The following is a 26,333-nucleotide window of genomic DNA, read 5'->3' on the forward strand; positions in this document are numbered from 1 at the left end:
GTGCATATTGAGGTGTGTTTTGCAAATTCTAGCTTGGTCTTTACAGTTGTCTGGTTATTTGAATGTCATCATGAATTTTTCAAAAGGAAAATATTTCCGATGAGCTACTGGTGATCACATACCATGACTGACCTTAGCTTTTGACCTGAAGCTTGGGTAATAGAAATGGCAAGTAGCAAATGTTCTGCAAAATGTGATTGTTCTCAGTAAGAGAAATCAAGTAATCTTGTAGATATGATACCTTTTAATGGCTAACAAAAATGCATGATGTTACAGCGGGCTTTCAGACCTCTTCATGTCCCATCCTTAGGCATAATGTAACAAATCTACAGATGTATGTAATAAGTACACATGATCACATGGGTGGGCACGAACATGGTAAACTTAATTTGTACTAGATAAATACCAGAGACATAGAGTGAGAGGGCACAGACATGTTGGAATTATTAGCATTTAGACAAATACAAGGGAGGGATGACCATAACAGTAAATAATTAGTCCAGTGACAAGGAATGGGAAATCTTTCCTTCAGACCTGCAAACAAAGAAGATGGAACAATACCTCTGCAGCACCACCTATTGGGTGGCAGCATTCTTTCAAATCAATGTATGAGTTTTTACCAAATCTGTAAAACAATGATTGGGAATAGCACCCCTTCTGGGTGCTCTCCTTGGGGAGTGTCAATTCATATTCTGTGAATGCGGCTTTATTATAACTGCAAGGAATTTGTATAGAATTTACAAAGCATGATAGGGGAAATTTGAAAACATGGTTATACCTAGATTAAGGGTGTATTTACAAGGGACGTTTCCAAAAACATTTTGAGAATGTGCCACATTATCAGAACATGTAGAAAAATCTTGACTATGGCATTGGCTTCTTCTTTCCACAATAAGCTCATGGGCCCCAACTCAAAATCTTTAAACAAGGACCCCATCTACTATGTGCCATTTAAAATTCTTGTGCAGCAGAGGGGCTACTGAGCCCCACCTCAGGCAAAACATTTCTTGTGTGACTATATCACCATTCCCCTGCTTCTTCGCTACTAAATCCAACCTCAACTACAAAATCCCCCAACTCTAGTGCAACCTTGATTTCTATCTACTCCCAGAAATCAAAGGGGCATTTTAGAGGCAATTTGTTAATTTTTACAAGCAGTGTAGCCTATAAGGTATTACTTTTGCTTTCCATGACAGGGGGGGCTCTAGAGCTCCAACGAAATCTAGCTTTGACTCCGTTACAGGAATTAAAGTCTCTGAACCGTATGAAAGCTTGTATTTTCTTGTTATACAAATTGTATTTTTCTATAGCACAATTTTAAGCTACATATAATTTATTGATTACCTTTTATTAATTTCTTGGGGCGAGGAATGTGAAAAAGCAGCAATTCTGCCATTATTTTTTGTGTTATTTTTTCACTGTTTACTGTGCAGTAAAAATTATATGTTAATGCTATTCTATGGGTTTGTACAAATACAACAATACCAAATACTATAGATTTCTTTAAAAAATGTTTTATGGGAGAAAATCATTTTTTTGTCTTCACATTCCAAGACCTTTAATTTGCCCATTGATGTAGCTGTATGAGGGTTTGTTTTTCTTTTGGGATAAGTTTGATGGTAATAGTTTGAATGAATAATTTTTATAATTTTTCACTTTTTTTTTACTGTTTCTATTTTTAAACAAATGTATTTTTTGAAACATTTTTGGGGCAAAAACTTTTTCTTAGTAAGCTACATTAAACTTGAAATAATCTCTGTATATCCTTACCTTGTTACATCCAATATATTCGAGACAGAGGGCCACTATTTTTGTCCCAATAAGGCTCAGGCTAGGAGTTTTCTCTCTCATTGATGTAACACACTTTAGTTCCACTTTGGTCACCGTCTTACTCGACTTTCCTTGCTTTGCACCATTGTTTTTGACCTCTTTTTTTTCATCCTTCTTTTCTCACACAATATCCTGGATAACAATCTATCCACTAAATAAAAATAAAAGATCTCAGACATTTTACGTTCCTTTTTTTGTTTACAATTAATGTACACAATGTTGGTAGTGGGAAAAGAGAGAAAGACACAAAGACGCTTTCTCGGTGTGGTAGGTTGGCACTCATTGACTAAAGTGTAGACAGGCGTATTATCACCTTTAATAGTTGTGCTATTAGATTGCAATTTGCCAAATGCCAACAAAAACCCTCAATTATTACACCCAACATGACAACTAAAATTGTATTTAGTGCTAAGTAAGAGAACCTAAGTTTTAATATTGGGTGAAGTAGCTGGGGTTTTATTTGCCAACTGAGGTTCTGGCGGTCAGATCCCCACTGATCAGCACTTATCCATCAACCAAGAAATCCCAAATAGGTTTAAAATTTGTCAAAGCCTCTTTAAGCCCACCAGAAGATTCTCAAGTGCCCTGTTTGGAAGACATGTATATCTTAGTGGCAAGAGAGCAACTGCTCATAGCAACCAATCAGTTCTCAGCGTCCATTCTTCAAGTCTATATCAGAAAATAAAAGCTATGATCTGATGGTATGCTGTAGGCAAATGCTCCACTGCTTTATTTTATATAGATGAGGCTTATAGTAACCTGACTAGTTTCCCCAGTCCTTTGCATAGACTGTTTTTCCAGATGCAATTCTTTTTCTGAATTGGGTAATTAATGTTGGATGCGATGGTTGGCAGAGAGTTGGAGCATTAATTATACAATAAGGAGAATTAGTCTGGCAGCCACATTTACAACGGATTAAGGCTGTGACAGTTTGGTTGATGCTGGGCCGATTAACAGAGGGTTCGAATCATAAAGTCAGGATGTTAGAACTGTAATGTTAGAGTTCTGATAGTGATATTAGGCTTAGCAATGCTAATTAAATTTATGTGGTGTAGACTAATGCAGAAAAGGTATATTTAGATAAAACATATTATAAAGAATACATAATCCAGATAAAATGACAGTCAACCTGACTCTGGTTCCCATTGGGGTTTGTGGATATTTTTTCCATATATTCTTCATTATTAAGTAAATTGCAGAACGCTGAAGGTTTCTTGTAGCGGCACTATGCTCTTAGTATAGTATTTACTCGAAATGTTCCCCGTTGACTTCAGTGGGAACAAATTACAAAGTAAAACCTTTGAATAAAAACTGCACATAGCTTTTAAGGAGGCATCTACTTTTGAACAATCCCTTATCAAATTTAAAGGTGGCCATACACATTAAGTAGAAGTAGGCTGATGGTTGAACAACCGTTGGATAAATGATTGTCTGGTGAACAATTGTTTCACAGATGCAACCATCCACGTTAGTCCATTGGCCAACACAGTATTTCATACTGATCATAAATATTCAATAACGCTAGTCGATGACCCATGGAATTGATGAAGTCAGAGAGAGTGAGCCTTACACTGAAGAGACTGTTAGTGCTAATTAATGTTGAAAGTATCCATGGAGTAAGCAAGGCTTGATGAGTAGTTAAAGAGACTGAGAATATAAAGAGACTAAAAGAATACATTGAGATTACAGATACTAAGAGCTAATTCCCATGAACGGACTTCTGCCGCATTTCCCGTGGCAGAAATCTGCGGCATTATCGCGCAGCTATTAGGTTCTTTTGAACCTATTAGCTTTTCTGCCTACAGTGTTCATTTGCTGCCTACAATGTTCCATTTGCTGGGGAAAAATGAGCGGCTGGCTTCCATTATAGTCCATGGAAGCCGTCCGTCACGCGATACTTCCGCTGTGAGCTCAGTGGAAGTATGGTGAGAATATGCGTCAGCACCCACCTGCAGCGCGTCATACGCTACACTGTGCATGCGTGCCGGCTCACCAAACGAAACTCTCGCGGTGAATCCGGAGAGGTGAGTATTGGGGTCTTTGTGGGGCATGGTGTTGGACTCCACTGCGATATTCCGCTGGTGGAGTCCAACACAGCCGTGGGCATGAGGCCTAAGTCACTGTGCTGCATCCTGCATGGGCGGTGAAGTTGAGAGTGTCTTGCAAGCACGGCTACCTCTAAACCAGTGTTTCTCAATTCCAGTCCTCAAGGCACACTAACACGTCATGTTTTCAGGATATCTTGTAGTAAGAACACCTGGAGCAATGTGTGGGCACTGACAATAATTTCCTCGCCTGTCCAGTACTGAAGAAATCCAGAAAACGTGACCTGTTGGGGTGCTTTGAGGACTGGAATTGGGAAACATTGCTCTAAATTGAGCAATCTGCAACTGATAGATTATTGGGTTTGCTAATCTCATTAAAGGAGATGTCTCGAGGAAGCAGTTAATTTTTTTTTTTGCCCAGTCCCCCCCATTAAACACACATTACTAAGCCCCCCTGTAAATGACATTTCTAGCTGGTTCGTACTTACCGTTCCAGCGTTTCAGCAAGTTATAAAAGTTTCCTCAAGATGGCCGCCGGCTCTTTCCCAGTCGCTCGCTGCAGCCCGACGTGCGCGCTCCCGAGACGCCGCCAGCTGTGTCTCCATGGCAACCGGACGCATCGCAGCCGCCGACCAGACGCCCCGCAGCCGCCGACCAGACAGCAGGTAACCGGAGCTAGCCCCCGGCTCCCCAGCGCTAGCTCCCCCGGCGCAGCGACAGCCCCCCCCATCGCAGCGACAGCCCCCCCGGCCTAGCGCTAGCTCCCCCGGCGCAGCGACAGCCCCCCCGGCCTAGCGCTAGCTCCCCCGGCGCAGCGACAGCCCCCCCGGCCTAGCGACAGCCCCCCCGGCCTAGCGCTAGCTCCCCCGGCGCAGCGACAGCCCCCCCGGCCTAGCGACAGCCCCCCCGGCCTAGCGACAGCCCCCCCGGCCTAGCGCTAGCTCCCCCGGCGCAGCGACAGCCCCCCCCCGGCCTAGCGCTAGCTCCCCCGGCGCAGCGACAGCCCCCCCCATCGCAGCGACAGCCCCCCCGGCCTAGCGCTAGCTCCCCCGGCGCAGCGACAGCCCCCCCGGCCTAGCGACAGCCCCCCCGGCCTAGCGCTAGCTCCCCCGGCGCAGCGACAGCCACCCCGGCCTAGCGACAGCCCCCCCGGCCTAGCGACAGCCCCCCCGGCCTAGCGCTAGCTCCCCCGGCGCAGCGACAGCCCCCCCGGCCTAGCGCTAGCTCCCCCGGCGCAGCGGCAGCCCCCCCCGGCGCAGCGGCAGCCAGCCCCCCCCCCCCCGGCGCAGCCCGGCGCAGCCCGGCGCAGCGGCAGCCCCCCCCGACCCATCACTTACCTGGGAGGCTTCTCGGGGCTGCTGGGCTGGGCTGGTCTTCTCCGCTGGGCAGCTCCAGTTTCTGCACCTTCCTCTAACAGAGGATGGTGCAGAATGGCCGCTTCAGCGCGCTCCCGAGCAGTGACAGCTCGTCTGCGCATGCGCAGAAGAGCTGTAGCGGGGAGCACACTGAAGCGGCTCGTGCTGAATGGAGAAGACCGGACTGCGCAAGCGCGTCTAAAAAAGCAAGCTGCCAGCGAATTTAGACGGAACCATGGAGACGAGGACGCTAGCAACGGAGCAGGTAAGTGGAATAACTTCTGTATGGCTCATATTTAATGCACAATGTACATTACAAAGTGCATTAATATGGCCATACGGAAGTGTATAACCCCACTTGGTTTCGCGAGACCACCCCTTTAATATGTTGTTTTAACACTTTCCTTTCCAGAGCACACTGCTTAGATAGAACAGTGCTTGCTAGTACCAGAGATAGTATTGATATATAACGAGACTTTGCTAGTGTAGTGGCCCAGAGTTAGTGTGGCCCCTCCATAATGTTATGTCTGTCTCGTGCCAATGTCTCATCAGTATCATTTTTGTGGAATGCATTTGATTTATGTGTATTGCATAAGTGTTAATGTCTGGTATGTACTGTCATGTCTGAGAAATATATCGTTTTGTGTGTGTCGTGTGATGTGTGTATGTATATATATATATGTGTGTGTGTGTGTGTGTGTCTTTGCTGAATGCAGAGAAAATGAGAAGGGAGAAAGACAGAGAACTGGCAGAGTGTAAGAGCCTGAAAGGAGCAAGTCAGCAAGTCAGTCTGTGTGTGGGACATGGAGGAGGCTGAGCGACTTCCCTGTGCTCAGCCTGCCCTCTTACTACTCAGGAGGTTTCGGCGCTTCTGTTGAATGCTGAAGGAAGAAACAACCGCTACATAACAAGAAGAAGAAAGAGTGAGTGTTTGTCGCTAGAGAGACCGTTTGTTGGGAAAGGAAGTTCACAGATAATTTGGACTGTGAGTGATCCGAATATCCTGTCAATCCGTCTTTCTACACCACTATCATTTATTATTTGTACAAAGACTGTTTATTTGAATCGGAGTTCAAGAGTGTTCAGTAAACGAACAGAATCGACCGTTCCCGGGTCTTGTTCAGAAAGCTACCCTGTGTGTGGACTACTTTATTACATCTGGAGATCCGCCACAGAGAAGGGAACGGTGGCGTCACGAGTGACAATTGGACTTAGGGTAACCCTCGGTTATTACCTCTTTATTTTCCCCAGCAGTAACATGGTCGGGTCCCGAGCTACCCTCAGGGGAGGAGATGGTAGAGCCCCATGACAAGGCCCTTATCTTCCCCGCTGTCTCTTCAGCTGATATTGAATCGGCCTTTTGCCTTCTCCCAGTTCATCCTGAAAGCATCTGTTGTTGGGAGAGGTCATATTTTGCGAATACAAGTTTGCCTACGGGTTGTTCGATTTCTTGCATGTACTTTGAGACGTTTAGCTCATTCTTGGAGTGGCTGGTAAGAGATGTATCTGGTGCTGGCTCGGTCATTCATTACCTGGACGATTTTTTAATGTTTATACCTAGCAAATTCGCCAATATGTTCCATTCTTCTTTCGACAGTTCAGTGAGTGTTGCAACATTTTGGGGTCCTGGAAAAACAGAAGGGCCTTCTACTTGTTTAAACTTCCTGCGCACTACTATTAATACAGCGGTTATGGAATGTAGGTTATTGACGAATAAATTGAACTCCTTGCAGTGAGAGGTCAATAGGGCCCAGCGGGTCAGAAAGATTATGCTGCGAGCTTTGCAATCTCTCTTTGGAAAACTTAATGTTGCGTGTGGGACAATGTCCATGGGAAGGGTTTGGCAGCCACCATGCCTGGAGTAAAAGTGGCCAATTGTTATATTAGTTTGGGGAAGGAACGAAAGACAGAGTTGGAGGTGTCTTTAATGGAACGTTATAATGGGAAGTCACTGATGATTGTGGAGTCAAATGAGAATTTCCCACCACGAGCTGTTTACAGATGCGACTGGCAGTTTTGGGTTTGGAGCATTTTTTCAATTGTGAACCGGTCAATGGCCAGAAGAGTGGGTTGAGTTAGGATTGGTGACGAATTTGGTGCTGCTTTAGCTCTTCCCCATTATTGTCATGGTGGCACTATGGGCTGAATGATTTAGAAACAAGAAGATTGCGACAATTTTGGAGTGGTACACGCTATTAACAGCTTAATGGCATCTTCCCCCCGGTAGTGAATTTGTTGTACATGGGAATCCAGCAGGTATAAATCATATATTTGTCTGCATTTGCTATGATGGTTAAAAAGCTAAAAGGGTGGGGCGCATAGAAATAGGTGCTGGTGTTGAAGTTTTGATGTTGGTTACATTTTTGTGGTATGTTCTTTTCTTCTCTTGCAGATCGACGCCCGGCACTAGTGTGCACACTGGGCCATTCCTATGTCTACTGGGGTGTGGAGAGGGCAAACATCTGTGCAAATTGGAGACAGCTGGGTTTTGCTTGGGATGTTGCGACAATAAAATGGTAGGACTGCACGGTATGGCTTGGTACAGAGTTTTACGAGAGGTTCATTATTTTGTGCATTTAGATAGGGTCCCAGATATTTTAGTTTTGCACGTCAGGGAAAACAACTTGAGGAGTAGGCTGTTTCGGGAGCTTGCCCAGGATAATCATTATGATAACTTATACCTTTGGGCTTCTTTTCCTGGGCTTCTAATAGTGTGGTCGGAGATTTTCCTGCATAAGAGATCGCGTAATGTGAGATTGGTAGGGAGGATTAATAAAGTGTGGGTGAAGTTGAATAGAACAATTTCAGGTTTTGTGGCATGGGATGGGGGAGTGGCAGTTAGACACTCCGATTTGGAATCTGGCCATGGTAATTTTTGGCGCAGAGATGGTTTCCATGTAAATGCTATGGGCATCATTTTATGGGCATCGGTGATCCAGGAGGGAATTGAAAGAGCATTATTGCTGTGGGGTGCATCGCAGGTTTGAGGTGGTCAAGTCATGCTCACTGTGGAGGGTGGGGGGGGCCCTTGGAATCAGTTATAAGATTGGTTGGGGGAGTCCGGGTGGCGCTAGTTGGGGTGGGTTCCTCAGAAATGGTTGGTGGTTATAAATTAGCCTTATAAGGGCTAGTGGTGCCTCCAAACCTGCAGCAGTGGCTGAAGATAAATGGGATATTTCCCTTTAAAGGTTGAGACACCAGATTTTGGGGCTTCAATAACCTCCCCTCATAGGTGGAATGTTAATTTGTTTTGTTTAAATAGTTATTTATGTTAAATATATTTGTAATAAAATGGCTGCTGCGGACAAATTATCCAAAGAAATAATTTACCATGTTTTATTTAGGCAGACATTGGGCAAGGGTCTGAAAGGAAGTATGAGGTGTTTGAGTTTACAGGTCAACAGCAGCAGGAAATGACTCTGGTATACGCGGGTGATGCCAAAGAGAAAGGACAAATCCAGGAACTCAGTCTTTACCCGCGACCTACCGCTGAACAAATTCCTCAGTTCCCCTTTGCCGCCTCTACTCAACTTGAAAAAGATTTGTTTGATGTCACTAAATTAACTATATGAGGTGGAACATACAATGTTGCAATCATTTTAAGAACTTTTATTTTGATCAAATAATTAGCTGATATACCCTGCTTCGCCAGTGTTAATGCGGTACAGCTGTTCACCTGTTTGCACAGAAAATGTTATGAAGTCATGGTTATTTCAGAGGAACCGAGGAATTAAATATGTATACACATAGAGGAGTGTTAGATTCTCCTCAGTCTGCACATAGTGTAGTGGCCTAGTACAACGGGGCTTCTTCTTTAATGGTGTGTATGCTCAGTCTTGTGTTGTCAGTGTCTTTCGCATTGCAAGAATTGTATGCATTGCACAGCTGCAGCACTGAAAGAGTTAAATGTCTGGTATGTGTATCACTGGCTGGTTTTGTATCTTTTTGTCCCCGTCTCCATGTCTCCGACTAATTTCTGCATCTTCTGGCTTCTTTAGACGTGCTTGCGCTGTCCGGTCTTCTGCTGTGTGCTCGCGCCGGAGAGCTGGTCTGTGCGTCGTCATCGTAGCTCCGCCCCATCACGTGGTGCCGATCAGCCAATTAGGTGGCTGTAATCGGCAGTGGAACGCAAGACATCCCCAGTGCACCATGGGAGAAGACCCGCGGTGCACCATGGGAGAGGTGCATCACTGGGAAAGGACCGGTGGCCATCTTTAAAAGAAGAAACTGCCCGAACGGGGATGCAGGTAAGCGATTTTTTTGTTTTAAAAATAACAGAGGGATTGTTTATAATGGGGCACAATGTGGGGGTAGGTAGAAAAAAAAATTTTGATTTCACCGCGGGACAACCCCTTTAAGTAAAAAGACCAGTCGCCCGTCTGTTTCCGGAGGGTGTTTCTTAAACTGTACCCGTGTGTGTGGATTTACTCCGTCACCCGGGAATCTTCTCCTGGAGGCTATATGGGAGCGTTTTTTTCCCATCGTCCAGGAATCCCTAGTTGAGGGAAAACGGTGGCGTCACAAGACAAAAACAGGACTCAAGGTTCCCCTTTATTAACCTGTTCGCAGCCGTTGGACGTGTCACCGGTTACCCTCCGGGTGGGAGACGGTAGAGCCACCATGACAAGGCCAAACTCTACCCTGCTGTCTCCTGGGCCGTGACCCACTCTTCGGTCACTGCAGTAGCGATTTCCCTATACAGAATATGCCACCCCTCCCACTCTTCTCACTTTTTACCCTTAAAGGTAAAAGCCCTTTTTATTCAAATTTACCCCCAGACTGGAGGTTACAGCCCCTTCTTAGCCTTAAAGTCATGCTCCATCCCTGCAGTCAATGGGCGCTTCCTTATGTACTTTACAGGCTTTCAGTATATACACACACAGAGGTGAGCTATATTCTCAGTATATGCACGCAGCGGTCAGTTAGATTCTCCTCAATATACACAAATAGAGGTGAGGTAGATTCTCCTCAGCATATACACATAGAGGAGAGTTAGATTCACCTCAATATATGCATAGAGGTGAGGTAGATTCTCTTCAGTATATATACATAGAGGTCAGTTATATTTTCCTTAGTATATACTCATAGAGGTAAGGTAGATTCTCTTCAGTATATACACACATAGAGAGGAGGTAGATTGTTCTCAGTATATACACACAGAGATCAGTTATATTCTTCTCATTATATACACATAGAGGTGAGGTAGATTCTCCTCAGTATACAAATCATTTCCCTAGGATTTTTGATTTCTGAGAAAAAAACTATGTCATGTGTCACAGCATTTCAATTTTTCACGCTTATAATTGAATATTGAAGTTGTGACCCCTTTACTTTTCTTATTACAGACGTAAAGAATGGGTGTGCCAAATTTCAATTTTGTGCGGTTCAGATGTGTGTTATTAGTTACATTACATAGGGGATTACTTACTTTTGCACTTAGAATTGAATAATCAAGTTGTGACTAGAGATGAGCGAGCGTACTCGGAAAAGCACTACTCGCTCGAGTAATTTGCTTTATCCGAGTATCGCTGTGCTCGTCCCTGAAGATTCGGGTGACAGGTGAGTCGCAGCGGGGAGCAGGGGAGAGCGGGCGGGAGAGAGGGAGAGAAAGATCTCCCCTCCGTTCCTCCCCGCTCTCCCCTGCAGCTCCCCGCTCCGTGCCGGCACCCGAATCTTCAGACCCGAGCACAGCGACACTCGGATAAAGCAAATTACTCGAGCGAGTAGTGCTTTTCCGAGTACGCTCGCTCATCTCTAGTTGTGACTCCTTTACTTTTCCTATTTAGGACCTAAACAATGGTTGTGCCAAATTTCACATTTGTACGACCCTGGGAAGTTACATAACATAGGGGGTCACTTACTTTTGCCTTTAGAATTGAATAATCAAGTTGTGACCCATTTACTTTTCCTATTTAGCACCTAAAGAATGGTTGTGCCAAATTTCAAGTTTGTACGACACCGGGAAGTTACAGAATTAGATTAGGTACATTACAAAGGGTGCCAATACTTTTGCACTGAGCATTGAATAATCGAATTGTGACCACTTTACTTTTCCTATTTAGGACCTAAAGAATGCCCCCGCCAAATTTCACATTTGTACAACTCCAGAAAGTTAGAGAATTAGGGGCAAGTCACTCAGTCAGTCAGTCAGTTAGTGAGGACTCTCGCCTATATATATATATATATATATATATATATATATATATATATATATATATAGGTAAATTTTGACTGGACATACTGTACACGATGTTCTGCTCTTTTGAGTATCCAGGCTGTAACGCACATCTAGTAAAATGCTGTTGTAGTGGCCTGGAAGGTCCTCCTGAATAGCCACATAATCATTTGTCCTTTAAAACCTTGTTATGGACTTCCTAGGAGGCTATAGAAGGTGCTGTATGTTGGAGAAACCCCTGTTTTCCCTTTTCTTCTCAAGCTTCAGCTTGGCAACAGCTGGCTGCTTATTGGCTGCTCGCCATGCTAACACTGATTGGTGGAGGGGGGTAGTGCAGAGCAGGAAAATATCAGGTGGAGACAGGATGTTAGAGGGAGGTATAGACAGAAAGTGCAGAAGTTAGATAGGAAGAGAAATCAGTGTAGAGAGTCGGTGAGGAGGCAGTCTTCATGGGAGGATGTGCAGGAGGAGTTCTGCAGTGAGAGTAGAAATATCATGTCCTTGAAAGAGGAAGCCAGGATTCACGAGCTTCTTTATCAGCAGCAGTGTGGAGGAGAAAGTTTGGGACCTGTTCCACTAAAACAGTGAGTTACACAAAACCCGGTAAAGTCAAAGCCATGGAAAATAAAGAGGCCCATCTTAACCCCTTCCCACTCCAGGGCGTATGTTTACGTCCTGGCAGCGGGGTACTTCCCGCACCAGGGCGTAAACTTACGTCCTGGGGATAGCGCAAGATCACATATGATCTCGCGCTATCCCGCAGCGGGAGCCGGCTGTCAGTCACAGCCAGCGTCCCGCTGCAACAGCGGGGGTGCATCAGAGATGCGCACCTCGCTGTTACCCCTTCCCTGCCACGATCTATGTAGATCGCGGCATGGGAAGGGTTCCCAGAGGGAGCGCGCTCCCTCTTTGAAGTTGTCGGGCTCTCGCGATATAATCGCAGAGAGCCCAGCCTGTTGTCATGGCAACAGGATGCCAGACACTGGCGTCCTGTTTTGCCAGTGCCTGAGATCGCTGTATAAGCGATAAGGCATGGCAGGGTAATATCACTGCTTACTTTTGCAAGACTGCCATTGTTGTTATTGTTGCATTACAAAACAAGCTAAAGTAAAACTGTGCACTTCCAGTTTACTAAATCAAAGGTTCCCGGACTCATGTCAGTTATTTCGCCATTAACTATTGGAGTCCCGGACGAAATGCTGGCGTCATGTGACAAACCACCATTAGAAACTATACATTACAAAACCCTTTTGCCACTGTGCGGCGACCGAGCCAAGCACCTTGCCGCCATTGCCGGGAGAGATTGCAGAGCCACCCGTGACAACCGTCTTTCTTCCATGTGGTCTCCCCCACTTTGACGCTGCACTGTGTGACATCTTTGTGTCTTGCAATATCCTGTAGTGGTGGAACATGTATGCTTTGCTTTTATTAGCTCTCCCACTAAAATTAGCTATACAGTTGACAAGGATGGCAACTATCAGTGCTGAGTGTTACTGGCAATACAGAATAGTATCAGCACAACCAGACATTGGATTGCTAATAAATCCTATACCCAGAAGCACTGCATGAGAAGAATGCACAACACCTGTAAAATATAAGGTGCAGGAATTAATATTGGAATTCAAAAACTAACACAAGCAAAAGTTAATGTCTTTGTGGTCAGGGGCCACATTGCGACCCCAAACAAGCAGGAGATCATCAGCATAACGCCCACACCATATGATTTGAGAGGAAAAAGGATTAGTGGCTAAAAAGATATAATTCTCCTCCCACCATGCCACATAAAGATTGGATTTTTTGCAAGCGTTTTAAATTCGCACCTACAAAAAATAGGACAGCGTTTTTCGATTTGCACAAAAACACGGTTTTTGTGCAAATTGATGCAACTTTGACAGTAGGAAATCCTACTGTCAAAGCCCTTAAATAAGCCCTGTCTGCTGGGGGAAAAAATACATCACCTAGAAGCACTGTTAGCTCTGGCACGACTTCTCCCTGGGTCCGCGGCACTGTTCTTCATCATTTTCTTCTGGTCAAGGATTGAAAAATCCCAGCCTCCTGGAAGTGCTGCCTCTAAATGGCTGAGCGCTTTGACAAATCACAGCGCGATCTTCTCCCTATGTTTTCAATGGAGCAAAATCTTCTCCCTATGTTTTCAATGGGACCGGCGCTGCTGCCACCGGCCCCCGATGGCAGCAAGGTGAAACCCCTGGATGTGACAGCATTCAGGGATTTCACAGCCAAGGATCTCAGGGGACAGCAATCTGCTCCTTTTGCTTTCAACAGGGCTGCACTATATGGGCAAATTTTACAATTGTGTGATCGCACAACAAGAGCGAATAAAAAATGGGGCTGAAATTTCGGTCACACGTTTTTCATATATGCAGTCTTCAGTTTTTTTTCATGTACCTATTGTAGGCAGTTAAAGGGTGAAGTGGTGGATGGAGTATATCTCCCTCCCAGGCTCTTAGTCCGGACAGCGTGGCGGTTCAGTCCACAACTTCACCCTGGTTCTTAGGAAGCTCAGCTGTAGGCACTGACACCGTTACTGGGGCATAAAAGGCTGCAGCTCCCAAGGAGTCAGTGTCTGATAGCCTGAGGAGGAAACCCTCTTAGCACCCTGCGTGGTGCAACATTTCATCTGTTATATCGCATTGACTTTTGTGTTGCTGTTTTGTTGCCTGGAAGCATACGTTAAAATAAAGACTGAAGTAAGTTTTCATGCACTTTTGAGTCTAGTGTGTTGTTGCCGCCCCCACCCCCTGGAGGACACTGTTACACTATGTATATGGGGAAAAAAACGCTTGTCTGACTGAGGCCTGAAACAGTAAAAATCATGCTTCTTAAGATCAATACATATCAAAATGAACTCCTGCAATGTGTTAGTATATGAACCGGGTGCAAAAGTTCATCATGGGCCCCCTCAACTTCTTTTAATGGCTGCAGTCCTTACAACTTTTAAAGCTGGTGAAATGTAAAAAATCACAATGAAGAGAAGACATTGTTTTTAGAGATTGTTTTATAGAATTTTTTATGGTTTACTCTTTTTAAAAAATCTAAATCTTATTTTAAAAAATACTTTTTGTCACCATATTCTGAGGCATATATCTTTTGTTTTTGCATCGATTGGGCGGTGTGAGAGCTTGTTTTTGCAGTGCAGGTTGTAGTTTTTCCTGGCACCATTGCAGGGTACATATGACTTTTTGCTCACTTTTCATTCCATTGTTTTTGGGAGACAGGGTGACTAAACTCCCACAATTCTGGCATTATTTATAGGTTTTTTCCATTTATTTGAAAGGATAAAAATGGTTAAAAATAGTATACTATGCTGTACTTACTGCTTTGGACCCAAACCAGTCCAGCACTACTGCTCCTGTCCTCTCCAAAAGGTTTCTAGAGCTTGGAAAATACCTTTAATTTGTGAGCTGAGACTGCACCATGTTGCGAGGCATTAGCAAAATATTGCTAATTGGTATGTTTTCAGGTATCCAAACTCAGTCAGTTCCTGCTAGAGCATCGAGGACGCTTGCATATCACACACACTTTGGATGTGATTGGAAGTCATCTGTTTATTCAATTAGAAAAACAGAAATATTTATGCAAAGACATTTGAAACGAGGCTAGAAGACGCCTCACTTGTAATAATTCTAATTTATTATAATTCATTTATTATCAATGATTTTTAAAACTAAACAAGCACAATGTCGTCTTAGAGGAAGGAATTCTTTTAGACCGATTAGAACGATTTCTCATGAGAGTCTCTGTAAAATGTTTGGAGACAGCCTTGCATTCTTATAACAGAACAGTAATAAAAGACAGACAGTGAATAGCTGTAAGAAGAGCAGGTCACAAAACATAAAATGGAGGACATGAAATCTTATAGTTTCTCTCACAGAGGTATTGTGATCAAATGCATCAGATCACAGCGCATATTGGCCGGCCGTGAAAACGCCGGCGAATATGCGCTCGTGTAAAAGAAGACTGAAGTAGCGCTGCGCGCTGCACTGTTTTGTACTGTTTTTATTTCCAGCAAATTCAGTAATGGAGTCTCCGAATTTACCCTCCAATGCTGATGGAGACCGCGTATGGCACTGCACATGCCCGCGAATAATGCGGTCACAGACATGCACAGTGTGATTTTTCAATTCACCTCTCTGTTCAGATGCGCATGGAAATGCAGCCCATACTAGGGCTGCATATGATATACAGAGAAATAGAGTATGCTGCCATTTATTTCTCCTATGCATCGAGACGCAGTGCGCACACGCCAGTGTAAATGGAAGAATAAAAGTCCATTGACAATACGCCCGTGTAAATGAGCCCTTCCATACATCCAGTATACATACACTAACATTGCACATATACTTACTGTTCCTGCAGATGGCAGCATCATCCCGGGCAGCTGGAGGAGTTGGCACAGGACAGGATGTGGCAGTCTTTTAGCCTTCTGTCTGTCTGTTCAGCCTCCTTCCTCCTCCCCCTTCTCTAAGTTCTGACAGCAGAGCTACTGCTGTGTCAGTGCAGGAGGAAGGGAGGCTTTGGAGAGCGATGCCCAGCCGGGACTTTTAGACGAAGTTGTAACCTGCAGCCTCTCAGCCAGGTTTCACCAACCAATTAGTGATAGAAGCTCTGATTGATCAGTGAAACAACCAATGAGCGTTTCCTTCAGTCTGATGAAGCACTCATTGATTAGTAAGGTCTTCCTACTCTTTGATTTACTGCTCCCTGCACTGCGATTCCCAAGCCTGCAAGCCCTGTGTGGTCTGTGGTGAAGGCCTCCGCAGCTAAGGGGGCCTTGTCGCAATTGTGACCCCTGTGACCCCAAGGGGTAAACATACTGATTCATGTATATAGGCTTGATCCAAAATGATGATAGATCCTCATTTATCTGCACTTTGTATTAACAAATTATTATTTTTTAGTAACAAAAAATCCCATCAAAATGCTTTCTGCCTAAATTGCCGATATTTACCGGCGGAGGAGGATATATGGTCATGCAGAGATTTTAAATCTTGTTCTATTAGCAACTGGAAGCCATCCATCACTGGGGCTCTAGTGTGTACTGGATAAAAGGATGGATTTTGTACTTTAACCTGCACTTTACCCATTAAAGTAGTTTAACCCCTTACAACACAGGATGTACAGTTACGTCCTCCTGAACTTTTAGGCCTCATGTTCATGGACGGATTTTTGCTGCGGAATCCGAAGCGGGCGTCTGCCTCTGAATTCTGCAGCAATAACTCTCCTTAGCATGCTATGGAAAAACAACTCTTCATGCACACTAGCGGAAACCTATTGCGGTTTCCACTCGCGGATGAAGAATCACAGCATTCTCCATTTTACTGCGGCTCCTGCACGGATGGATTCCATTGCAGTCAATGGAAGCCATCCAACCTGCACCTCTCCCACATTGCGGACGGACCGCGGATTCCGCGGGAAGAGCAGGAGATTTTTAGAAAAATTGTACTGCGCATGTTCGCCAGCGCGACAGCCGGCACGTCCGCTCACATCTGCAGTACCGAAGAAAGCTAGTACATGGTGAGAACTTAGCAGGTCCACCTTCTCCAGAAGAACCCCCACAACATAATGGGGTCCCCTCTTTTTTGTGCATACCACTGCATAAATCCTATACATATCCAATAGAATGTCTGTATGATAATGAATGTTTATCCTTACCTACTGAACCAACCACGCAGATATAAATTATGTCATTTCAATACACAGAATGATGAACTCCTCCAACTGTAAAGAGCAAACAAGCGGTGGTGCGGGAATGGCTGTGTGCTGGAAATGTACACTCAGAGGAGAAATGGAAACAGAGCACAATTGACCCACCAGAAAATTTACTTTAATGTCACATAATTAGTCTTTCCCGGATGCTATGATCTTTTATTTTTCCTGAAATGGCATGTACTTAAAAAAGAATAGAAAGTAGAACTGGATGGGAGATGAGAGCCTCATACAGAAATATTAGTTTTAATGACAAGCAATTAAGGTAATTTGGTGCTTGAAAGGGAAATTAGGCTTAAGCATACATACAAACAATGTTAGTAAACATATAGGTACGAATAGTGGTTAACAATGACATACACAAACTAGGCTGTCTATAGAGTTCAAGATTGAATTTTCCATATGGTAGCTGCATTAGTATGAAGGGCTACAGGGGTGAACTCAGCACAGACATATAGTATATGGCTTGTTCATGTAGCCACTTAGATGGACCATGTAAATGGTGATCTACCTTCAGATGCATGTGGTAGTTGTACATCCTATACTGGCAATAACAACATGCAAGAAATCATTTTATACATCCTCATAAAAATCAGTGGTGTGTTATAGTGATCCAGGAAAAAATTCAATGGAGGTACAGAAAGATAATATGGTGTGTGACTGTTACTGCCTATATCATACCCTTATTAACCTCTTGAGTGACACGCCCGGAAATTTTCTGGGACGAGCTCCACTGCTCATAGCGACATAGCCCGGAAGATTTCCGGGCTATGTATCACTATGGGAGCTGCAGAGCACAATGCCACAAGCTGTGGCAGTGTGCTCTGCCTGCACAGACCCACAGAGAACAAAGCAAGGGCTTTGAAAAACCAGCAGAAGATATTGCCGATATGCCGGCAATCTCCTGCTTTGTTTACAGGTTGCCATAGAGACTATCGGCTTGTCAGAAGCAAGCCGATGGTCTCTGTGGCTAGGAGAGCTGGTGCTTGGCTGTGAGAGGACAGCTAGGTACCAGCTCTTACAGCAGAGATCAGAGAAAACTTCCGATCTCTGCTGTGTTAACCCTTTACATGCGGCAGTCTATGTGACTGCAGCATGTAAAGGGCTGTCACCATCGGACCCCCGGAATGTGATCAGGGGGTCCTGATGGGTCCCTGTGGAAGTCCCCTAAAGGGACAAAAAAATAAATAAATAAATAAAAATTTAAGTTAAAAAATTATTAAAAAAAATAATAAAAACACTTGTTTCCCTTTACTTTGTAAAAAATCAAAAATACAATCACACATGTGGTATCCATGCATCGTAATGACCCAAAGAAGGAAGCTAATACATTATTTAACCCCTTAATGACATGGCCCCTTTTTTTCTTTTTTCCCCATTTCTTTTTTTCCTCCCTCCTGTTTAAAAAAATCACAACTTGTCCCGCAAAAAACAACCCCTTATATGGCCATGTCGATGGAAAAATGAAAAAAGTTATGGCTCTTGAGACGCAACTGCAAAATTAGTTGAAATTCAGTGATTACACCATTTTAAAAAACCTGCCCTGGTGGGTACGACTGGGTGGTAGGAAACCCGCCACTCAAGGGGTTAAAGGATTTTCTCTCTGACTCTAATCCTTCAGACTATTCCTTCTTTAGAAACGGTAAACTGAATTTAACGAATTATCAGTATTCTACATAATCCTACTCATTTATCCCCCTTAAAGAGAATTTTCTCCAATAATCCCAGTTTTGTTGGCCTCTCTGGGTATTCCAGTCCTCCTATTCCATCTATTAATTTAGTTGTCCCTCTTTGAACCCCCTCCAGCACTGTGACATCTTTCCTGAGCACCGGTGACCAGAACTGTACGCAGTATTCCATGTGAGGCCTGACTAGTGCCTTACATAGCAGTAGAATAATGTTCTCGTCCCTCGCCCCTATACCTCTTTTAATGCACCTCAAGACTTTATTTGCTTTTGCAGCAGCTGACTGGCATTGATTGCTCCAGTTTAATCTACAATCCACTAGTACCCCAGGTCTTTTTCCATATCCCTTTTCCCTCCCAGTACCCCATTTAGTGTATATTGGTGACATTGAAAGTATAGTCAAATTTTGTAAAACAATACTGCAGCACCTTTCTTTGAATTTCACATTGTGTTTTTCCTCTGTAATTCTTCCTGTAATTGTATGAATAAATTGGCAACTGATTTTTACTATTCTCCTTGTCAGTATGACTGACACTCTGACACTGTCAGCGCTGATTGGCAATAACTGAAGAATAGAGCAACTAAGAAATGTCTAACATTGTTACTCGGATTTTTGACCATTGCAAGTAATTACCAAAACAGACATGTCAGGAGGCTCAGACGTGTAGCTATAGGGGTGCTGAGGTAGCAGTCCTGGGCAGTGGTGCACCCAAAGGACCTTTGCCACAGAAGTAGCAGAGTTGTGGACTTGGAGTAAGTTTTCAGTGATGTTGGAGTTGTTATAAATGTACTGACTCCAACTCCAGCTTTAAAATAAAATCTATTACATATATCATACCTCTGACCGGATCACAGAATACAGACCCCTTAATCAATACAGAACCCAGATAAGACCAAAAAGTAGACCCCATTCATAACTACTGACTCCAGATCCCCTAAAACTGTACTTCAGACCAGGCCTTCGCTCCGTCCTAAACAGATACAGACCACAGATCCTCTAAGCAAAAACAGACCCCAGGAAAAATACATACTTCAGACCAGACCCGAGGATACGGATCACTGAATACATAAATACCCCCAAAGAAAATACAAAACGCAGGTCAGATCCCAAATAAGTAGACCCCAAAAATAACAAAACACTCCAGAACACTTAAATAAAAATAGACCCCCAGATCAGATCCTCCAAATACAGATTTCAGACTAGAAACACAAAACTGCTCACGCTTTCCTCTGTTGGGGCCCCTAGACATCGGTGAGGGTGATATCGGGCCATGAAATCGCCCTCGCAATCCGTCTGAAAACCCCTGGAAGCGAGGCATTTTCACATGGAAACAGCCTCAAATCCCAGTTGGGGTTCCCTTCAGGCTCCTTCACACTGGTGATCATGATTTTCCCTTTGGAGCCTCCTTTTTATCGCATCGGAACACCCAAACTTGCGATTTTCGGGCAATGTGATGCGTTTTTAACATTACAAAGTCCTATTGATTTTCGCTCTGAAAAATTGTGCGATTTTATCATCAGCAGCAGCGATGCGATATTATTCTCAAGATGCTCAAAAAAACCCCGAACACAATTGCAATGTTGACGCGATTTTCCTCTAACTTCTCAGTGTCGTACAAACTTGAAATTTGGCGAGACCATTCTTTAGGTCCTACATTGAAAAAGTAAAGGGGTCACAACTTGAGTATTCAATTTTAAGTGTAAAAGTAAGTGACCCCCTATGTAATCTACCAAATCTAATTCTCTATTTTCTTGGTAACGTACTAAATTTGGCACGACCATTCTTTAAGTCGTAAATAGAAAAACTAAAGAGGTCACAACTTGATTATTCAATTCTAAGTACAAAAGTAAGTGAACCCCTATGCAATGTATCTAATCTAATTCTCTAACCTCTTTTTGTCATACAAAGTTGAAATTTGCCACAACCATTTTTAGGTCCTAAATAGGAAAAGTAAAGGGGTCACAACTTGATTATTCAATTCTAAGTGCAAAAGTAAGTGACCCCCTATGTAATATACCTGATCTAATTCTCTAACTTCCTGGTGACGTACAAACTTGAAATTTGGCACAACCATTGTTTTGGTCCTAAGTAGGAAATGTAAAAGGGTCACTACCTGATTATTGAATTCTAAGTGCAAAGGTAAGTGACCCCCTATATAGTGTAACTAATAACACACATCTGTACCGCACAAATGTGAAATTTAGCACAGGCATTGTTTATGTCCTGAATTGAAAAAGTAAAGTGGTCAGAACTTGATTATTCAATTCTAAGTGCAAAAGTAAGTGACCCCCTATGTAATGTAACTAATAAGTCAGAGGAGATTTGGACCATGTTGGTGTAACCTGGGTATGTTCTTTATATAATTATATATGTACAGCTGGTATAAGATATACATCTCCTTGTATATAGTGATATAGACCATGCTGGTATAACCTGGGTATCTCCTGTATATAATTACCGTATATACTCGAGTATAAGCCAATTTTTCCAGCACATTTTTTAATGCTGAAAAAGCACCCCTCGGATTATACTCGAGTGAGGGACTAGGTAAAAAAAAGTGAATCCAATAGTGAATCCAAAGGAACAGGATCCCTAATCCATAGGGAGAGCGTCTGGGGAGAAGCCTGTAGGCAGAGATGACCTTAGTCGTAAACACAATTGGAAAAAGGAGAAAGACCCTGCGCTCGTTAGCAATTTGGATAACAAAGAAAATATAGATCTACTGATGGTAGTAATAGTCAAACTTTCTTCGCAGAAGAGCCCTATTAATGGAACAGGACTCCTCTAAATCCAGGTTCGTCCTTAAAGGGGTTCTGTCAGTAAAAGTAAAAAAAAATACATACTCACCCATATTCTGCCCTTTATCCCTTAAGAGTTAAACCTGTAAAAAGAAAAGACTGGAAAAAAAAAATAACTCACCTAATCCCATTGTTGTTCTCCCTCCGCTGTTTACCTGCCATGTGCAGGGTCAGCTCAAGCGGCTCCTGGGCGCTCTCGCCGTTCTGGCCCGCATCTCACCTCTGAGGTCCACGGAGAGTTGATGGCGAGTGCGCATGCACGCCAGGAAGGGGGACGCATGCGCACTCGCCGTTGACTCTCCGAGGATGGCAGGGGTTAGATGCGGCCAGGCCAATCAGTGGGCGACGCGTCACTTGCAGTACTTGCCGCCCCGCATGGTCGGAGCAGGGGCGGAAGCTGGCACTTTGCCAGCTTCCGCCCTGCGATCGCACAGCTGCCGGAGATAAAGAGGAGGGGCAGCAACCTTCCGGGGACAGGCCCTGACGGCACAGGTGAGTAGGTTTTTTTTTTGTTTTTTCCTGACAGAACCCCTTTAATCAGCCAGAAAAGGTCCTCAAGGTTTTCAGTTAAAACTTGTTTATTGGACACAGATAGGAGTCAAAGCTGAGCCAATACAGTGAAACACGTTTCAGAGCCAGTCTTGCTTCTTTATCAAGCACAAATCCTATAGTATTGTCCTTTCAGTACTGAAAGGACAATAGTTTAGTTTCTGGCCCCCTCCCCTTTGAATTTCTGCGCACTGCAGCACTGCACTCGTTTTGTGCACCATTCTTTGCCAACGCCTCACTCTCAGGCAGATGCTGGACAATTGGATTACTTCAAACTCTGACTTCTGCCAGCTTTATTGCATACAGAAAACTTATCACAGTATCAACACACTGCATATGCACTGGAACACATAACCTGCAGTGTCTTCATCACTTTACCCACTAAGGGAGTCTAGGAAGCGTCCTTCTCTGTCAGACTCGTGATTCTGGGTTTACAAGCCACAGTGTCCTTGCCACTTTACCCAGCAAGGGCGTCTAGAGGGCGTCCTTCCCTGTTAGACTTGTGACAGACACAGGCGGGTCCATGCTGGACCTTAGGCACTGTAGCTGACTCCGCATCCTCTTCCCCTGGCTTTAAGCTGGGAACTCAATGTGTCTGGAGTTTTTAACTTCTTTAGACACACCCACACAGCTGTCCCTGCTAATTAGCACACATTATGCCTGATTTTATGCCCTCTGCAGGCCATCCTGTGCACTCCCTTGCCACTATATATATATATATATATATATATATATATATATATATATATATATTATACACACAGATTGGTTGACCCAGAACAAAAAGAAATGTAGCTCTATTTAAGTGTGTATGGACTAATAGTTTTGTTTCCAATAGCACTATATGTCTAAGAAGTTCGGCTGCAAGAGATGGTTTTATTCACTATCTTTTGGAAATAAAGCTGCGAGTTTAACTGGTTTGCACAGACTGACGATTTCCTGATTGCTTTGAAGTAATGTATAAAGTTAGAAGGGAATTTTGCGATGCAATTCTGTATCCCTAACACTTGAAAATCCCTCTTTTGTTTCATTTAAAACCCCAAGGCGCTCAGTCTCCTCTTTTCTGGTATAGTCAGATATCCAATAGCCATATTGGCCTCTGATGGGAATTCTGAGATTGTTCTAGCTTGTTCTCTGCCATTAAAAGTTGCTCCCAGCAATGACGATGTCTATGGAACAGAAGCCAGCAAATCAGCTCTGTCACAATGAGAATCTCTGGAGAAAAATTAGAGAAGAGAGAGGGAGGAAACATGATTATAAATATTACAGAAAAAATCCCTGGATGACAATTCAGATGTTTGGAATGTGCTGTGGATAATACAAAACATTTTTTGTCACGTTTCCAGGAAACATTATTTTAAGCAGACTGTGCATGTAATGTATTTATGTCAGTGGCGCTGTACCAGTAAACCTGGTGGCTTATTCCATATACAGTGCCCATAAACATGTCACAATTAGTTTTTCCTTTAGGAAAGATCTTTTCATGCAGGGACAAAAAAAAAACAATTGCAACTCAAGTCAAGATGTCACAAGAGAAGAAATTTAATTTCCAATGTCCTCCTGTGACCTTGAATAAACACGAGGATGAGGATATGGATTTATTTATCTCAGGGTCTCGTAGCAGAATGGAAAACAATTTGCTGAATGCCTGTATGAACATTGTGTCCTTCATTTATACAATAAGGCCTCTACTTGCTCCATTAAATGGATACCAGCTGCTTGTCTACTGTTCTCCAGCTTGAAAAATATAAATTACAAAAATTAAATTGCTACGGGAAAAAAATATATCAGGGAATCAGTACGAAACAGCTGTAGTCAAGCCTTTACTGCAGCGCACGATATTGTGGCCTTTTCATTCTATTAATTTACATTCAATCTATTTTTGTGTGCGACTTTTGAAGTGTAAGCTGTATTTATTTATATATATATATATATATTCTGCTGGAGAACAAGGCATGCTTGGAGTTGGGCTAATATTAGCTCTTGAATAAAGCTTCGGTTTTACTCTCTTTGTTGACTGAACAATTTTTAACACATTAGATGTGTGTAAGATGTCAATAGAACAATACCTTTGCAGTGCCACCTATTGGAAGGCAGCATTCCTGCACGTTAATGTTAGAATCCTTATACAAGCTTTGTAACAATGACTGGGAATTGAAAGCCAAGTCAAAATTCATACACAGACAGCTGTTTCGGGGTGTTTGCCCCTCATCAGTGTGCAGTAGGTTTCTGACTTGGCTAGCTAGAGGCCTGTGACATAGGTCACTCACCTTTTAGGTCCTCCCCCTAAGGAGAAAAGTTAGCATTTCTGACTTACATCACAGGCCTCTCGCTAGCCAAGCCAGCAACGTACTGCACACTGATAAGAGGCAAACACCCCTAAACAGCTGTCTGTGTATGGATTCTGGCTTTCAATTCTCAGTCATTGTTACAAGGCATGTATAAAGAGTCTAACATTGACTTGCAGGAATGCTGCCTTCCGATAGATTGAGCTGCAGAGGTATTGTTCCATCTCCCTCATTTTAATATTAGGGCTCCCACCCACTAGCGTTTTTTTACTGCGAAATTCGCAGCGGTTTTTTTTTCTGCAGGCGTCTTTGGGCTATGGGAGTTGTAAAGCTAAAATCGCGATTGCGCAAAATCGCGATTTCGCGGTAAATCGCGATTTTAGCTTTACAAGTCCCATAGACCCCCTGTAGAAAAAAAAAACGTGCAAATTTCGCAGTGAAAAAAAACACTAGTGGGTGGGAGCCCTTACTCAGAGGAGCATAAATAGCCTTCTAAGTCTCCTTACTCACCTTCTAGGTACACTCCCTAAGGAAAAAAGATAGCTTTCCTGACAGATGTCAATAGAAAACATAAGATGAAGTCCCACCAATGCCAGAACAAAGAGGGAGTTAGGCTCTGTAATGCAACCCCTTGAGTGTCTCACCTGACATGTCCTTATGACATCAGAAGCTTTTTAAGCTAATTATCTCCATTCTTGTAGCTATTTAACATACTATGTCAGTCTGTAGGATCCATGGAATAAATTCTCATACATTCAGGCACTCACAGATCTTATGCATTTGATGCAAATTACTATCTACAGTAGATGGTACAAATAATACTAAAGATTTTAATTAATTTGGTAACACGCTGCCCTTTGAGACAACCTTCTGTTAATGAGTCAATGTGATAACTAGCAAAAGTGCAAAAACAATTAAGTTGTAATACAGCAGGTGGTGTTATAAATGGGCAGAAGTGAACAGACAGAAGCAACATGGTTCTTCATCAATTGCTAACTTTTTACTGTACTATTCTCATACATGCTTTCACTCTATAGATGGGCACATCATACTTGTAATGTTACTGCAACATTTGGGCCTAACACTACAGTACACAGTAGGGCCGAACGCCCACAAGAATACAGTCCTCTAACCAGGGGCGTACCTAAAGGCTCAGGGGCCCGGGTGTAAAAGTTCAGCTCGGGCCCCCCCCCCCAGGTCCTTTTTCCCCATCGCCCTGTACCTATGCCTGAGGGCCAATGTCCACGTGCGGATTTTCTTTATAAAATCTGCGTGTGGCTCCCATGCATCTTTCTGCCCACAGGGATGCATTGGCATCGGTAGGGCAGCTAAAAGCATGCAGATGGGATTCCTTCCCGGAGTGCAGGTCACACGCACAAGAAGAAATCGCAGCATGCTCCATTTTCCTGCGGATTTGCCAGACGAACGGCTCCCGCAGCTTCCATTGAAGCCTATGGAAGCCGTTCGTGTCCGCGGCACAGTCGCAGCTGTTTTTGTGCTGGAGGACAGGAGATATTTTTGAATATTGGTGCGCATGCACGTGGCACGCTGCCGGCATGCTGAGCACGTCCGCGGACTGGAAGAAAGAAGATCCGGCCTGCACAGAGGAGAGCCCCGCAGCATCCGGAGAGGTGAGTATAATGTATTTTCCCTCTCCATGTCTGCGGGCATGTACGGATTTAGCTGCGGGATTCAGTACCGTGCGTGCAAGTGAGCATGCGGCCTAAGAGAGAGAGAGATAGATACATAGATATATAGATATGAGAGAGATTCAGAGATAGATATGAGATAGATTCAGAGATAGATATGAGATAGATAGATAGATAGATAGATAGATAGATAGATATGAGATAGATAGATAGATAGATAGATAGGTATGA

The 26,333-nt window shown here is 43.6% G+C and overlaps 1 long non-coding RNA gene across 1 annotated transcript in view; it reads left to right on the forward strand.

The window, feature by feature from the left end:
* The window catches only part of LOC136610507 (uncharacterized), a 43,789-nt gene that overhangs the window by 13,067 nt on the left and 4,389 nt on the right, over positions 1 to 26,333 (forward strand). Inside the window, exon 3 of the long non-coding RNA XR_010790088.1 lies at positions 9,229 to 9,477. This is a non-coding gene — a long non-coding RNA (uncharacterized lncRNA). The remainder of the gene's footprint in view (positions 1 to 9,228; positions 9,478 to 26,333) is intronic.

Source organism: Eleutherodactylus coqui, chromosome 2 (genome assembly GCF_035609145.1).
Source record: "Eleutherodactylus coqui strain aEleCoq1 chromosome 2, aEleCoq1.hap1, whole genome shotgun sequence".
Lineage (NCBI taxonomy): Eukaryota > Metazoa > Chordata > Amphibia > Anura > Eleutherodactylidae > Eleutherodactylus > Eleutherodactylus coqui.